The sequence below is a fragment of the Euwallacea fornicatus genome, chromosome 14 (assembly GCF_040115645.1).
Source record: "Euwallacea fornicatus isolate EFF26 chromosome 14, ASM4011564v1, whole genome shotgun sequence".
Lineage (NCBI taxonomy): Eukaryota > Metazoa > Arthropoda > Insecta > Coleoptera > Curculionidae > Euwallacea > Euwallacea fornicatus.
The window spans coordinates 4,854,143-4,870,545 of NC_089554.1; the positions used below are offsets into that span (position 1 = coordinate 4,854,143).

Consider the following 16,403-nt stretch of genomic DNA (forward strand, 5'->3'; position numbering starts at 1 on the left):
GCCCAGAAAGTGAGTGGTTTAAATAATCTCGTTTTGAATGTTTTTGCCTAAAATATGATACTCCACGTATTATATCAGAAGATTCGGAATTTTGCCATTAAAGTGTTCAGAGTTTTTGCTCTAAAAAGATAACTTATAAAAGGTTTTTCTAAACATAAAAAGTCAGTAATCATGTATTGAAGGTTGTTACACAATCAGGTACAGGGTAGATTAAACAATTTAGGTACTCCATTATAAGAATCTGAGCAAATATACACTATTCTTCCTATCCTTGAATGTTGCATCAATGAGAAAATTATAAAAACTGATTTTTTTGTAAATAAAATAACTGCATATTATACTCCAAGGTCGTGAGATATATTAATACGAAGCCGAACGTCAAGTTAAAATCTCAAAGCCTTCAGGCATGTAAAAGAAGTTATAAATATTTCACAATCGCGGTATTATACGATTTTTTTTCGACTAGATTTAACCAGATTTTATAAAATTACAATAAATTTATCTACAATAAGAATAAATTAAAGCCGCAACGTGCCTTGAATGATAATATCAACGGTGACGTTTTATTTGACATTAATTTCTATGGCAATTATAACAAAACCACAGTGGAGGTGATGACGAAATTGTTTATGCGTTTATTTAACTAGTATTCCTATAAGTTGAAAAATCATGATACAATGCTCTATTATTTAGTATGTTTCTATTTCACTACCACAAATCCCTGATGATACATTTTACGCATTTAGCTAATTTAATCACTCCGGGGTGTTAATTAAAACGAGTCATGTTATTACTGACCTCTAATGGTTTGTTTACTAATCCTTTTTAGTGTTTAGTGTACTCGCATATGAGTGGCAAAAGATAAATGAGACGCTATAATTGGAACGTTCTCTCATTCACAGCAGGGACAATGCTCATTATTTTGATGAAGTTTCTGAGAATCTTTTCCCTGTATCAACAATATTTTTACTAAAGTCAATTAATTAGTGGGTTGGTGTTGTCGTAACTGGAACATGTGTTAGACTCAAACTTATTGTTGCCAATTGGTTATTACTACTTAACTCTGTAATTATTAACGCAAAAAGAGTTTTTTTCATAACTTTATAATTTTAGCAGAAACCAATTCGAAATTATTATACAAAAACCCATTCTTCTCCTTTTAAGTGGTTCTAGCTCCTTTTAAAAACAATTTTTGGAGCATGTTTATAATAATTTTTTGTATTATTTTAATCCCTAAAATCACCTTCCAAAATATTTCTACATTATTTCCAGACACCCTGTATTCTGACACCCGCAAAATCTCTTTGGTCTATATATATCTTGAAGTTCTTTTTGTTGTGCGTTTGTTGACCGTTAAACTTAATAATAAAAATGTCAATATCGAGTACAAATCAATACAAACGATTGAGTAAGCTGCAATTAAAACATAAATTTAAAAAATACAGAAGAATAGTAGGAATATTTTTAATTGACAGTTGTATCAGTGAAGTTATAGACTATGTATACCCTTTATGGATGACCTTATAAATTATCCTTTGTGTATACCTACTAGACCTACTTAAATTTCCCATTAATCCGCTACTGTCGAATTTCCTGCCCAGAAATAGTTCAAAAGGTCCCGAATTAAAACTATCCCTTATCCATTGAGCTGTGACAAAAAAACGCCATTATCGTCGAATTTGAAATAATGACCTCCATTAAAAGCTCATTTGCCTGAAATATTAACGAGGCCACAAACGACGCTTCCAAAACGAGAAAAACAGGGTGGGTTAGCCAGATGCACCGTTTAGTTGGGAATGACTGAAAAGCTCTTTTTGCTGTCACCACGGAAATCATCAGTGAAAAGACAAGGAAAAGACGTTTAACTGATGGTACTAATGTCTACAAGCCAAGTGGTCTGGCAAACAAAGTGAGCGTGTGTAAATGAAATATACGAACACGTTTACATGCATGCATAGCGAGCAAATTTCTACGAGTTGTAAATTTGTAAAATGACTGATTGCATCCAATGCGCTCCAAAATAATTCCACAGTCAAACGCAATGGCAGCAGCAAACTACTTCCTGGATCTATGTTTAACAAATTTCCAAATAGCTCATATTAAATTGTCCCTGAATCGACAGCTTGCCTCGATTTAATCCAATAAAATTCCAACAGTTACAGTTATTTTCACATTGCGGGCGTTGGCAAAAGCGTCATAATATCGATTTTCCACCCTCAAGATACCACGACCCCGTTTCAGGCAGCACTTGACTCTATTCATAAGGTCCAATTTCGGTTTTTTGAGGGCCGTTATTCGCCTCACGAAGAGAAGGCCTTTCAAAAATATTTTTGCAGTGGTTTCGATTACCCAAAAAAAGGGAGGAACGTTTAGTTTAATTGTAGGGAAATAGGGGTGAAATTCGATTTATACGATAAAAATGGAGAATTTTGGGCGATGGTTATACGTTGACATTAGCAAATTCGTGCTGAAAATAGTTTTTGAATTCAAAATTTGATTTGAATTTATTTATTGGTATTTTCGATACGTTTATCGAGTTTAATTAACTTTTTCTCTTCCAGATTTTACCACGAAGTTTGAAGGGATTCCTAATAACCGAAAAGTAAGTAGCTCTCACATATTACCTAACATTTAAAACTTTTTTTATTCTTTAATAAAATGCAAAACCAAATAAAGGGCGTGATGGAAGAAATCAAAGGGCAAGGCAAAATTTATCAAAAGAATTACGCGCAGGAATTTTCAAGTTAACTTTAAGCTCTAGTGCTATTGTTCATTCAAAATCGTCTAGAGACTATTCCTCGAGGCCTTGGATGTATATTTAAACTTAAAAAGCCATTTTAAAAGTTGATATTATTTTTCTCTCTCCAAACAATGCAACTTGGGATTTAGAAGATACAAAGAAATAAATACAGAGTGTCCCAAAAAACTGATGAAGCTAAAACTCAGTTATTTATGAAGCGATTTTGATTAATTAACATCCAATTAAAATGATATTTTTCAGACTACTAAGTAAAGTGGAAGTTGATTTTTTTGAACTCAACTTCTGTTTCAGATGTCATTTTTAAAATTGCAAATAAAACTCAATATTCTTATTACATTTTTTGGTTAAAAAAAATTTTCCTGAATTTAATGATGTATGACAAATTAATGTTGACTGAAAAAATGCAAACGTTTATTTCTTTGAGGGCTAACATATTGGCTTAAATATAAGAAACAGGACGTTTCTTGTGCATTTAACAACGTATTTTTTGAAAATGTCACTTGATAATTGTCGCCAATAACAACACTAATATTTTTATTGCTCTAAAGAACTAATTTATAATTACCACACTTACATTACTGCTCACAGAAAATTATAAGGAAGAACGATGTGATTTTAATAGTTAGGACTGCTTTATCTTGTCCCTTCTCGTCAGGAATCATATTGACACTATTTATCCATGGCGGTAGCCATCTTTATATAAAATGATACGATAGGATGAGATTGAATGAAATGCAGATGACCTCAGAATAATGTAGATAGCCCCATGACGATGGAGACGATTACATAATTCATAATGTTGAAATTTAAGATACAGATGGCTACATAACTCATACCATTCAAATTATTCAATTTTTTTCCAGTTAAAAATTATTTTAATATTAACCCATTATACATTATTAAATTCAGAAAAATATTTTCTATCAAGATATATAAAAAAATAGAGTTCTATTTAAAATTCTGATATTGACACTTGAAGCAGAAGTCGAATAAAAAAAATAACGTTGGCGTTACTTACATAGAAGTATGAAAAATATTATTTTTAGTTCATCAAAATCTCTTCATGAATAACTGAATTAGAGCTTCGCCCGTTTTTTTGAGCCACCCTGTATAACTGTGGGGCGAAACAGCTTAGTCAGAGATTTCATCTCAAGCTAATCTTGGTTGCAATACTGCGACACATGGGTTCAGTGTATAGGTGAGGTCCCTCATAAAAATACAAGTAAATATTTCGATAGAAGATGTGCTATCAATACCTCCTTCATCCTCTTAGTGAAATCTCTTCTACAGTACATTCAGTATTTCTTACGCTGCTCTCTTTGCACTGAAAATTTAAAATTAGCAGCGATGTATTATTGATAAGCCTGGAAAAGTACCAAAGCTGTAGGTGATGTGAGCTTTCGCACTGACATGACGAGAAGTTTGTATAATCTTGTACGACCAAAGTAGGGTGGATTTAAGCTCCAAGTATCAGAATTTACGTATTTCGCAAATACTGCTGTAATGCGGGAATGTACAAAATAGCTACCAAGACAATTATGGATTGAATAATCACGTTCGAACCACCATGAGTTTGCAGTCTCATAGACGTCGTTTCGTGAAAAACAACCTTCCAAAACCATAGCTAAGGTTTATTGAGAAAAACTAATGATATACGTGAGAAACAATATCGATAAAAATGAGCAATAATGAGACACACCAAATGGCTCGTCATTTTATAAGACCAGTGGTACTGCAGAAATCCTCCAGAGGGGGTGTTTGTTTCTTTAACATGTAAAAAACAGTATCCGTAGAAAGGCGCGGTTGCCATGTCGACTTGGACCTCCTACGACACAAACCTTAACAATAAAACAACAGCAATGGATAAATGGAACTTTGCTCAAAGATAAAGGTCGATTATGCTTCGTCATTCGCCCCGAGTGACAAAGCGTTGTTATTCTGTTGAAATTGGTAAAATAGGTGGAATGTTTTGCTCAGAGGTCACCTTTGACAGATCCAAGAGTATTCTCTATGTCTTTTGCATACAACGTGTGATTACGTTTAATTAATGACAGCGGTCTTACATATTAAACATTGAAAACATTGAGCAAGGAATTAATCATTCCGTATTATTATCAACGTAGGCCAAAGATTCCTATCAAATTTTTTCGAACGACTCTACATAAATCCGGATTTCATGGAGGCAAAACATATTCCTTGCCAAAGTTTATTTATATTGCAACAAAATGAGGGTCCGAATAATGGTAATGATATTGTTATTGGTACTGTGTAGGCGGCGAACTTTGCGGAAAATAGACTCTCAATTTCGCTTAATGTTTGTTTAGGTAATTTTGAGATTATTTATCCCCGCCTGAGGAAAAATAGCCGTTAATTCCACTTTTCAATTTAATTAAAATTGCCCTTCGGCCTTCCATCAATATCAATTCCCGAGGGATTATTTTGGCAGACGTAAAGAGAAACACAAATGAGAATGCGGCTGTTTTTTTCAGGTCTCTAATTTTATCTCCCCTTTACCTTGTGATAATAAAGCGATCATCCTAGAGTAAAAATATACGCAAAAATATGCAATGACGCCAGCTGATAAACGACATATGCCTCATATTATTTACGTGCCAAATATGACGACTTTTCACATGATAAATTTAATTGTTGCGGCGACAAAAATACACCTGGAGGAGCATTTTTCGAACCGTATTTTTAACTCATAAAATGCGATTTTTAATCCATTAATTGCCGAGACATTTGTCAGGAATAGTTACATACATAAATAGCTAGCAATTGCCTGGCACCATGCTGGACAGTGTTTCCCTATATTATTTTTAATATACATTGACAGCCAAAACAAACCGGATGACTAATACGGAGCAATAAAATTCACATGAAAACAACAAAAATTCAACGTAAAATCTTTTGGCAGTGATCCTCGAATGCTCATCTAATGACCGTCTAAAAGCGAACAATCCGAGCATGACGGTCCAGTTGAGCTTATTTGATCATGGCTGTAGCAATGACGTCATGAAAGTTTATTTCTGATATTTCGGTCATGTCATTATTAAGCAAAATTAATTTCAAATGCACATATTTTGTTGCGAGGTATTTTTAGAGGTAAATTTTTCAATCGTCCGGGATATTTCGCAACGATACACATCATCAATCAAAGGCATAGAGGAAGTTGCTAAAATTTGCTCTTGTGTTTTATTAGGAAGTGAGTATCGTTAGTTAAAATAGTATATTATACTATTTATATTTAAAATAGCATATCATACTGTTTTAAATATAAATAGTATAATGTACAACTTCCACTGTATCCAAACGAGTTTTTCAGTCTGATGGCAAAGTCGTTAAGAGACGAAGAGATCTTTTAGTCTCGAAGATAAGTGTATGCATCGAACTTATAGCCACGTATAATAACTTTTTCATCCTAGCTACTACATACATACATATTTATTGAATGAAACGGAAAAATACTGCCATAAATGCATTTCGCAGATTGGTAAAGTACCTATAATTCAACAAGGTTAAAAAAATTAAAATTTTGTGACCTCCACTCTATGTCAATTTGTCATTACCCTAAAATTCTATTTAAAATAAGAACCAGGTTACTCAAAAGCAGCCAAAGCGCATTTTAAACCTAATTAATTATTTTAATAAAGAATAAGATGCTGAAGGAACTTTTTTGCTTGTAGCTGCTGTACGCGAAATAGGACTTACTTTTTTATCTATTATCTCGCTTATTTAATTAATTAATATACAAGACATTTCATAAACATACCGAGAAACTTTCATAGGATATAGAGCTCGCAAAAATAAATATTTAGTTCGAATGAAGTTAAAACCAAAATCGTTTCGTTTCCAAGACACATGGAATTTTTAAAAAGTAGTTTAGGATAAGGATATGAAATTGTGGACTCGATATGGCGGGATAAATGTGCATGTTTTGGAATAAGCAGAATATTTCCACCCACACCAGTGGCGTCCATGTGGCATCCAACATTTCAATATGTGCAAATAGTTCAGAATTTAACGGACCCATATTTTTAAAGAATATTATTTTGCGATGAGGCGCGTTTCACACATGTTTGTTTTCATGTCCTCTACCTCTATTAAAAGAAATTAAATCAATTTCTCCCAAACAATGAAAAAAAAAACGCACTTCGAAACCTACACCTATTTTTTTGTATCCACAGGAATGAGAAATTATTTATCTTGAAAACTGCTACTTGAGCAGTAAAACATTAAGAGGCCTATTTTACTAAAAATTGACGGAACATTAAAAAAATATATTCTTATTGTAAAAAGTCAGTGGCGCACTATTTTTTTTATTAAAAGCATTTCATCGAATGGCCGCACGAACGTCACTAACGCAAATGGAAATATTCTGCCTTCTTCACAACATACACATTTATTTTGTCATATGTCCTAATTTCATATCTTTATTTTAAACCGTTTTTCAAATATTTAAAAAATTATTAAAAAAAAAACGCACCCAATCTTGGAAACGAAGCGATTTTGGACCTAACTTTATTCGATCTAAATATTTGTGTTTATGAGCTCTACATCCCCTGAAAGTTTGTATAGATGTTTACGAAACACCCTGTATAATAACTGCAAAGGAAGCTCTCCGCTGGGACAATTCTGCCTTTAGCACGTGAATATGCTTTTAATGTACCATTTACACATAGTATACAAAAACTCAGCTGCTGAGTTCGGGAGATGTGCCCCATTTAATCACAGAAAATTCAAGATATTTTGTTGTCAATTTCTAATTTTTACCCAAACTCGTTGATACGTTAGAAGTGTTTACATATGTATCTTTGGCATATAAAACCAAATCACCAGGCAATTTTAAGTGATGAGGGTGCAAACAATCTTGACCATAAATCATCCTGTGGACGACCATTATTTAAAGTGCATGACCGTGCAATCTGGTCTCGCATCTACGCCATGTACGCTTCAGGTGATGAGTTTATTATAATTTAATTTTAATGGGATCTAAAACAGACATATCATTATCACTAACGCAGTTATTGTATTTTACGTTAACAAGCTATCTCGTTCCATGGAAACAAACATCCAAAATGTGCCTTTCTTCGTTCATTTGCCTACTGTAAGCTGGCGCATCTTTAAACCTAGATGTGGGCGTTTGGTCAATTCATGTACAAACTTGCGTGTGTTTAACCTGCTTTACAAGCAAATAATAAAGCAACGTATTAGACACTTAATAGACAGTTATTTACCAGGGAAAACCGTGTTCACCTATAACAAAAACTGCGTTAATGACCAAATCTAAGTTGGTTATATGTCTTGATATCCCCTCAATATTATGAATTATTAAATAGGCTTCGGCCTCTAAATATTTCAATAAACCTTAATCAGAACGCCCTTAGCACAAAGGAGCTTTGAGGTGATAAATTTACGTATAAATAGATCCGGTTGAGGTCGATAACAAAGTGAATCAGGGAGGTTTCTGGGCACTTACTGTCGGATTGTTTGTCCAAGAAATGGCTTGTTTAAGACAATTATTTAATGCCTTTTTCATGAGGCATTAACTTGATGGACTTGTGGTTATGTAATATGTTTCATTACAGCACCGTTAAGCGAAGCTTGATTCCCTGCACTGTATTTGATATAATTGTCTTTTTTGCAGAACTGACCTTGCAAGAGCTCAAAATTAGTTAAAAGAATGAGGTTTCTGGAGTACAGAATCGGCGCCTAGAATCTCTTATGGAACACTGAAAGGAATCATATATTGCAATGGATAAATAATTGTAAATTGATCATAAACCTTTGGCCTATATCAGTAATAAGTTCACTTTAAGCGAATAGCAATACTGGCGTACGCAATTACTTTATTGCTCAATAAATTATTTAAGTTTTAACGATTATGCTTCATTTGGACTTTATTTTCATTGACAATGTTAATAAAACTGTTCGAATGGGGATGTCGATGGAGATAACGAACATTGCGGTTCTCATTTCGACTGAACTAAAACTCCACCAGTTTTTGGCCTCGTACCATTTCCCACGTGACGGCCCAGCTGTGCACCTTCAGTTTAACCTCTGCTTGAGCTGGACTGAAGGTTGTTGCAGAAAATGAAAAAATCTAACCTGGGCCGGATGTGTATTGGCTCCAGGGCATTTCCTAACTTCTGGCAATAAGCTGTTTCGCTTGGAGAGACAATACCCAAGCATCCATATATAAACAATTAATCGTGTGGTTTAGATTACGAGACATAAATTTCCCGCACGAGTGGATCCCTTCACATTTTCAAATCCGCCACCTTTATTTTAGTAATAATTAGTTATATAACTCGATTTGCCGCACCAGTTGTTAATTTGTTGTGGAATCTATAAGTAATCCAAGTGTTTTTTTCCCCATTTGGGCAATGAACAATAACCCGTTTTTGTTTGTAAAGGAAAAGTGACTGTGTTTAGTAACCAATTAAAAACACTGACCACCGGTACTTTAATCGATTCTTAAAATGCATTTTGTGTTGAACTTGAGATGCAAGCAGGCAAGGTCTCACGTGTCCGACCTTCGCGGCTTATAAAATATGGATTCACAAGCTGAAACCGTGTACCTTGACCTGCATTGTTTATTTTCTGTTAACTAATTAATATTGATTTTATTTTGTGCGGTTTCTCATTGAAATTAAATTGCCGTATTTTCCTTCAAACCTCCTCTTACAATGGAAGCGGTTATAATTTGGATCAGACAGGTCAACGTCTATTGCAAAAGTAACGTGCTGGGTGCATTTAGAGTGGCTTAAAATTTGTTTTCAAAAACGTGCCAAATATTTAGCATTAACAAATGGTGCTGTACAATTTGAGTAGCAATAATTAGCCAAAAATATTTGGAGGTATCGAGACGATTATTCTAAAATTAAAGGTTTAATTAAAATAAGCCGCTTGGCCAAAATCTACTGGTTGGAACTAACCTACGTAATGCAAGCTTTATTAACGACGAATAATGACCGCCTTATAAACCACATAATTAAGCCAGTTACAATTTGCTGAAATTGTGGGAATTAGGAGTAATTCATGTTTCCTTTATCGTCGGACTTAGTACCTATCTGCATAATTTTTTTAAGTGGAAGGACGTTTGGGTCGGCACACCAATGTCAAGCCAATTAATGCGGCCTTTGCATATTTCATAAACCCACTGATACGAGGCAGAAAAATTGAAATGCATATTATAGTGAGGAAGAATCTCATATTATTTCCATCAATAATCTAAGGATGCGAAAAAACCGATATGATGTTTTAGGAAAATTTTCAGCACGGACCCTATAAAGAGCATTTATTAAAGATCCTGATTTCTTATTATACGAGACATAACAAAAACATCGAAAACAACCAATTATTTTAAGGAAATAGGCACGAATGCAATTTGGTATGAAAATGGCGTCTATTCTCTTAAAATAAATTTTGGTCAATTTTAGAAAATTTTATGTTTTTTGTAATTTTCTCAAGGTTTTAAAATATTAATTTCTTAAGTTTCCTCTATTTTTACGTACGAATTGTCGCAAAACCTAGCAAAACTAATCCGAGTATATCTTCCCGTCTATCGTATAGTACGACCAAGAATGATTGAAGTGTCTGCTTCATTAAAATAATAAACCTATCCTTGAAAGATTATCAAATTTTCTTATATTCATTGTCAAATAATAGTTATTAATAAGATACGTACAAATTATTTTTTACTCATAACTGATTAGAAGTCTAAAGCATTTTTACAACAAATTTCTAGAGACAGTCATTGGTAAACAAGCTAAAAATTGATTTCCTTATCAATTAATTTTTCTTTTAAGAGACAAAAAGACACTTCTTTCCTAGAAGATCGAACATATTATTACTACGCCACTGGAGCCTAGTTCGTTGGACATTTCACTTCTTGACTTTGAAAGTTAGTTGAAAGAAATATTGAAGCCCAATTTCAGTGTAAAGCGGCACACTTCAATCATTGTTGCTCGCCCTGTATAAGCTTTTCTTACAAATTCAATATAAGATGAGGCTGTATTAATAAAAAAAATCTTGAAAACTACTCAATGATGACTCTCTAACTCGATTTGGGTTAGTCAATGAACTGTCAAGTTTTATTCAAAGATCAGTCTGAGCAACTCTCAAACCCAAGCAGTAAAGAAAACCTCAAAATAATTGAAATTTTCAGCGCCCTCTTGCAAAAATTACTTCATAATTTTGAAATGACATCTAGGAAACTTCTAAATTCGTAATAAAATTAGACAAAATCAATAACAAAAAATACTCAAATTTACTGCCTTAAAACAAAAACTATATAGGAAATTCACTAGCGACGAAGTAAAAAATTTTCAAAGTTGTCTAAGGTCAAGCTCACAAAATAATTCCCGGTTAGTCCAAAATTGCTTAATATTCTCTCCCTCTCTAATTTTCCCTAACCATTCAGGGAAAATCGGAGAAAATGTCCATGAAATCTTACAAAATATGCTTTAAATTTAACACAGATTTTTAAAACGAACGAACGAGATAAGCAGCAAATTACAGGGTAATTTTAGCTAATTAAAAATTATGGAAAGACCTTTTTTGACTCATCCAAGAAATTTGCTGTAAGAACGGATTGAAGTGGCGAAAAAAGCTTCAAATTGATTGCCTTAAGACCAGCAACAAATTTTGTATGTTCTCTTACAAGTGTAATGGATCTTGGAAGAGCAACTCAGGAACAACTCACGAAGCAATTTAGTTACTATTAAATAATGCGCCTTAATCAGGTTTACAGAAAATTAAGAACTTAGTAACGAAGGACACATCAACACCGACAATATGGCCAAGAGAGAGTTTGTAAGTTTTGCAAAGTTCTTAAGGAGTAAAACCAAGAGTTAACACACATAGACGTACAATGGGTAAAAAGCAAGCAATTATCAGCTAATTTATTATTTACAGGGTCTTGCAATAGTGTTCTAGATTTCCTTAGCTTCTATATCAACAAACGAAACGTGGATATACTCAAACCCTTGTTCTTACAAGGAGAAAGGGTGAACATCATGCTGGGTATAGTACCAAAAAATTGTGATGTACATAGACGTACGTAAGGGTACATTACACAAGATTACAACGGGGAAATCAGAAAAGATATAAAATATATCTGGAAAGAAATATTTCTGCTAAGTGTGAAAGGAATTAGAAGTAACACTGATCGGAGAAACTGATTCTCAGCAAACTTTGTTCGTGTTCGTCGATATGGTATTAGTGCACCGGCATTCCGAATTGTCGTTGCTGTTTCTGGCAAACATGGGAAATAATGTTTTAAAACCCAACAAAATAATAAGATAATCAGAGGAAGTTGTTTCGTTTAAGTTTAATAAAATAGAGCTAACATAAACACTTTTAATATGACCTAATAAAATTATTACGTACTATAGAGATGACTCGGCGGTGCCGTAAACGCGCTTTAGTACCTTAGTTAACATCCATATTCTTCGCATAAGTTTCTTAATTTCTGATTGGACATATTAACGTTCATGTGACGGTTGACCTGTTTTTGCCTTGCTATTCTAGAAATAATTACGTTCACGACTTCGCATGAGAGGAAATTTGGGAAAACAACAATTCGGAACCTTGAAACACCCCGGGGTGTGACGTAAACCTAATTTCCCAAAATAAAAATCAATTCTTATGACTGAATACGTGAGCGTGCAAGCATTTGGTGTTACGTAAAATTTCACGGCTTTATTTTTAGAACCAGCAATCCATCAAAAACTTTTCAATGGAATTATCTTTAGATCGGGCTTTACTCCTCGGTTAGAATATTGATTTGCAAACCACATCGACTTTTACATTTACAAATTTTGCATCATGCGTATGATTATTATGTAGCTGGGAAAGCGTTGTTCCATCATTACTATGGCAAATTTCCAATGTCCATTATTGTTACGAAAATGAGAGCAGGCACGAGTTTAACATTAAGCTGGGACAGAAAAATATTTATCATTTCGCGATGTATAGAGCCAGAGATTCCGCAGCTCGATAAAATAATCTAAAATAATAGAATGTCTTTCCTGGAACTTCATCTTTGGGATCTTTGATATTATCCAAATGCCACATCATGATGTTTACTCAAGCCATTTTTCGTTTGCCACAAGAATTTAAACGAAAGAGAACCAGATAAAGTCAAAATAAAATCATTTGCCGAACGGGCGATAACATTTTTCGGAAAAATGACAACGCAAAATGAAAATAAAGATGAAAAAATTAATGAGAAGAAAAATAATATGAAAAAATTCTTCAAACAGGAAAACTTATTTCGTGGTTTATAGACAAAATTTCTTTCTACAATTTAACAAATTAAATCCCATTTTATCTAATTGCGTAAACATATAAGTAATATTCTGTTCCTCATTGTATGCAAAAATGTGAACTTATTATTATCGATAAGTCATATTACCTCAAAATTGACGTCACCGAATAGCTTTGATAAAAACGAAGCTGTGGAAATGGCTATTGAACTTTTGCGAAAATTGGGAAAATGCTTATGAGTCTGGAAAGCGGAAAAAATGTGCGGGTGCCGGCATGGAAAAACAGGGGCTTAAAAGGGATTAGGTCATGAAGAGCGCTTTCATCAAGGGTAATTTAGCCGCGGGAGCAGGATTCGTTTCTTCTTCATGTAATGGAGATCATTATTTATATCTATTTTTAGACCCCGAAATCGATTTTGCTCAAACGAATTTTAATTTTGCTGCATGAACGAAGACCCTGAAATTTATAGTTCATTTGTGAGTATTACAGATACCATCCCTGATATTAAAGCTAACTTCGAATCGACATTCAATCTTCTGCAGAGTTCTTAGATCACCGAACAACGGTTTGAGGAAAGTAATTTTTTGCTCCCCAAATTTAGCGTAGGAAATGATTTCAACGGAGTAAACTTATCATATCGACTCGAATTGGGAAAGTCCCGAATTTGTTTGGTTTTAGGAGCATCATCTAAGCTAAAAGCTATTCGACCTGCCACTCCTCGCAAAATATAAAAGCACCAAACCCACCCACGGGCACGGATCCTCGAATAAACGGAGGCGTAATCGCACGTAAAATAGATTTTATGGCGACCTAGAAGTGACGTCATTGGCATCCAGGTGTGTTCCTTGATGCGACAGGAAAGGAAGGGCGAATTCGGAGATCCATCAGGTATTGCTGAACCCCGGTTAAACTGTAATTTAGGGAGGATATCCTTTTTCCATTTAAAACGCAAGCGGGGCCGGAGAGTGTTGAATGTACACCAAATTCTTCAGTCAGAAATTAGGACCAATAAATCATGGTAACGGCAAATGATAAGTTACTATTTAGTTTGAATCGAACGACCGCTCTGCGCTCCATTTCCCAGCAAGTTATGCTTCCGATAATTTAATACCTACTTCAATAATTTGCCACTAAGGGAGCGGACACGGGGGGCTAACTACTGTCTCAAGCGATTAAGGACCAAATTACTGGTCTCCTGTTGCTTTTAACGTCAAGCTAGCTTTCATAGCAGCCTAGATTTTGCCAGCAGTTAAAGTTAACAGCACATGAGTAATTTGGTCCCTAAAAGAAGAATTTGCATGAAGTCCAAGTAAAGCGGTACACCAGCGGACATGCCTGCTTTGGCGAATTGCTTGCTGGAAAGCCGATCAGTGAACCGAAACTTTTCAATCTATAGAAAATCGTTTCCAGTGCAATGGACAAAATTTGATCAAAATGGCAATCAGGCAATAAATAATTCCTCGCAATGAGAAAAACGTGCTGGAGCATCAATTATTAGGAACATGATTGTACAAAAGTTGCAGGACAAAACACTGAACAAAAGGTCATCGTCAGGGACTTTTACTGAAACCATATTAACCACATCGTTCTGGAACAACAATAACAGTAATAAAACCCACAAAAACAGACGGGCGTTTTGTTTCAGATTATAAAGCCATCGTTATCGCGCTAATGTGTCTCACGACAAAAGCAAAAGATACTAAAATATAACACACAAACGAAAAACATATAAATATGCCCAAAAACAATTCCCACTGACGTTATTTGTCATTATAAAACGAGCCGGTGCCAAATTATTGCCAGTAAACAGGGGGGAAAAAATTCATTCTATCGCATAATTTGGCAAAGGTGCCAGTTTCTGAATCACCATTTTGGAGGGTTTTAAAATCAAACTTTTGCCGGGATCGCGATCATTATTGTTCGGGTGTTTGTTGCCGACGCGTCCAGACTGATTTTTTAAGGCCCTAGATTAAGTGATTGTTTTTGAGTTTTCATTGTTTACCCATACTGTAACTTACTGGAGAGATAACAGACTGTTCATTAACGTGCAAGGTTCAATTACGGTCTACATATTGCAACGCACCGTGGATGTTTTGGTGAAGTTTTTTTCTATTAGCGCGGTCACGTTTTTATGGTAAGTTTCACCACACACTTCATAAACCTGAAGTCTAGGAACCATTATCACTGCCGAGCATACATTTCCGCCATAGCTCTAGAGATCTATGCTGATATCGCAGGCGGAATTGTGAGTACACCTGGCTTTTTTGGATTCTAACGACTTTGCTTTGATCTAACTAGACCAAGGTACCGCAGGTTAGTGAACTTTTTGTAATATATATACTACCTGAACAAAGTGGAGAAACAATTGAAAATTATCAATAACTTTGAAAAAAATAATTTAAAGACTTAATTGTCCCGTATACGAAATTGATTTCAACTCGTAAACAATATTCCTATATATGAATATTTATTTTTGAATTTTTTTGCTAAGAGAGAAATGATTAATAAATTCGATGCATCAAAAAGTAGAAAAACATTAATTAATAACCTCTTTATATTTACATTTGCTAACATCTCGATCTCATTGACTTGATCAGATAGTCAACGTATTGAGGTGTTCTAGAAACACAAACTTCTTTCAATACAGAGAACAGTCCATTTGGATTTTAAAATTTTCCTGCATGTTGTTAGGGTAACTGTCGATCTAATTGATCTCATAGGTTCTCGATGGGGTTCAAATCAGGACTCTGTTCTAGCCATTTCAAAATACAAATGCCGTTTTTTGCAATCCAACGCTTGACAACGCTAGCAGTATACTTCATTATTAGGTTAAAATTACCAGAGCAAAGGAATATTTTCCTTCGCAAATGAATACATCCAATTCTGCAATATATCCAGATACTAAAACCGATCGATCTTTCCTTATATTATAATTAAGGGTCCCACACCACACTCCCGAAAAACATTCTCATACCATAATATTTCCTCATCCGTGTTTTATTGTTAGTAATGTGTATTTAAGGTTTGACCTACTCTGTTTTGGCCATCTCGCCTATTTCACTCCATCTGACCCGAACAGGTTGAACTTGCTTTCGTTTTGAAAATAAGACAGTCCTCCAATGAGAAATACTTCAGTCAAAATACTCTTTTGCAAATTTAAGTGTGGGGCCCAGTTATAGACGGAAATAATAGGAAGTTTTACCGAACGCCTTCCATAAAACCACATACTATTCAACCAAAAGCGAATACTACGAACCGAGAGGGACATTTCTGAAAAATCTTTCTTCACGGAAGTCAGAAATGCAAATGGATTTAGTACAGTAGTATTGTTTACAAATTGAAATCAATTTTGTATACAAGACGATTAAGC

The 16,403-nt window shown here is 34.4% G+C and overlaps 2 protein-coding genes across 3 annotated transcripts in view; one reads left to right on the forward strand and one right to left on the reverse strand.

The window, feature by feature from the left end:
* Window positions 1-16,403, forward strand: part of LOC136343419 (protein Tob1-like) — a 42,674-nt gene that overhangs the window by 12,273 nt on the left and 13,998 nt on the right. The window contains exon 2 of one of the 2 annotated variants that reach the window (XM_066290137.1): window positions 2,562-2,602. The gene's annotated coding sequence lies outside the window, so the exon portion shown is untranslated. Of the gene's footprint in view, window positions 1-2,561; window positions 2,603-14,940; window positions 15,168-16,403 lie in introns of those variants that run through there. The other variant, XM_066290139.1, reaches the window with a different exon arrangement.
* Window positions 1-16,403, reverse strand: part of Bre1 (E3 ubiquitin-protein ligase Bre1) — a 47,931-nt gene that overhangs the window by 8,281 nt on the left and 23,247 nt on the right. The window lies entirely within an intron of this gene.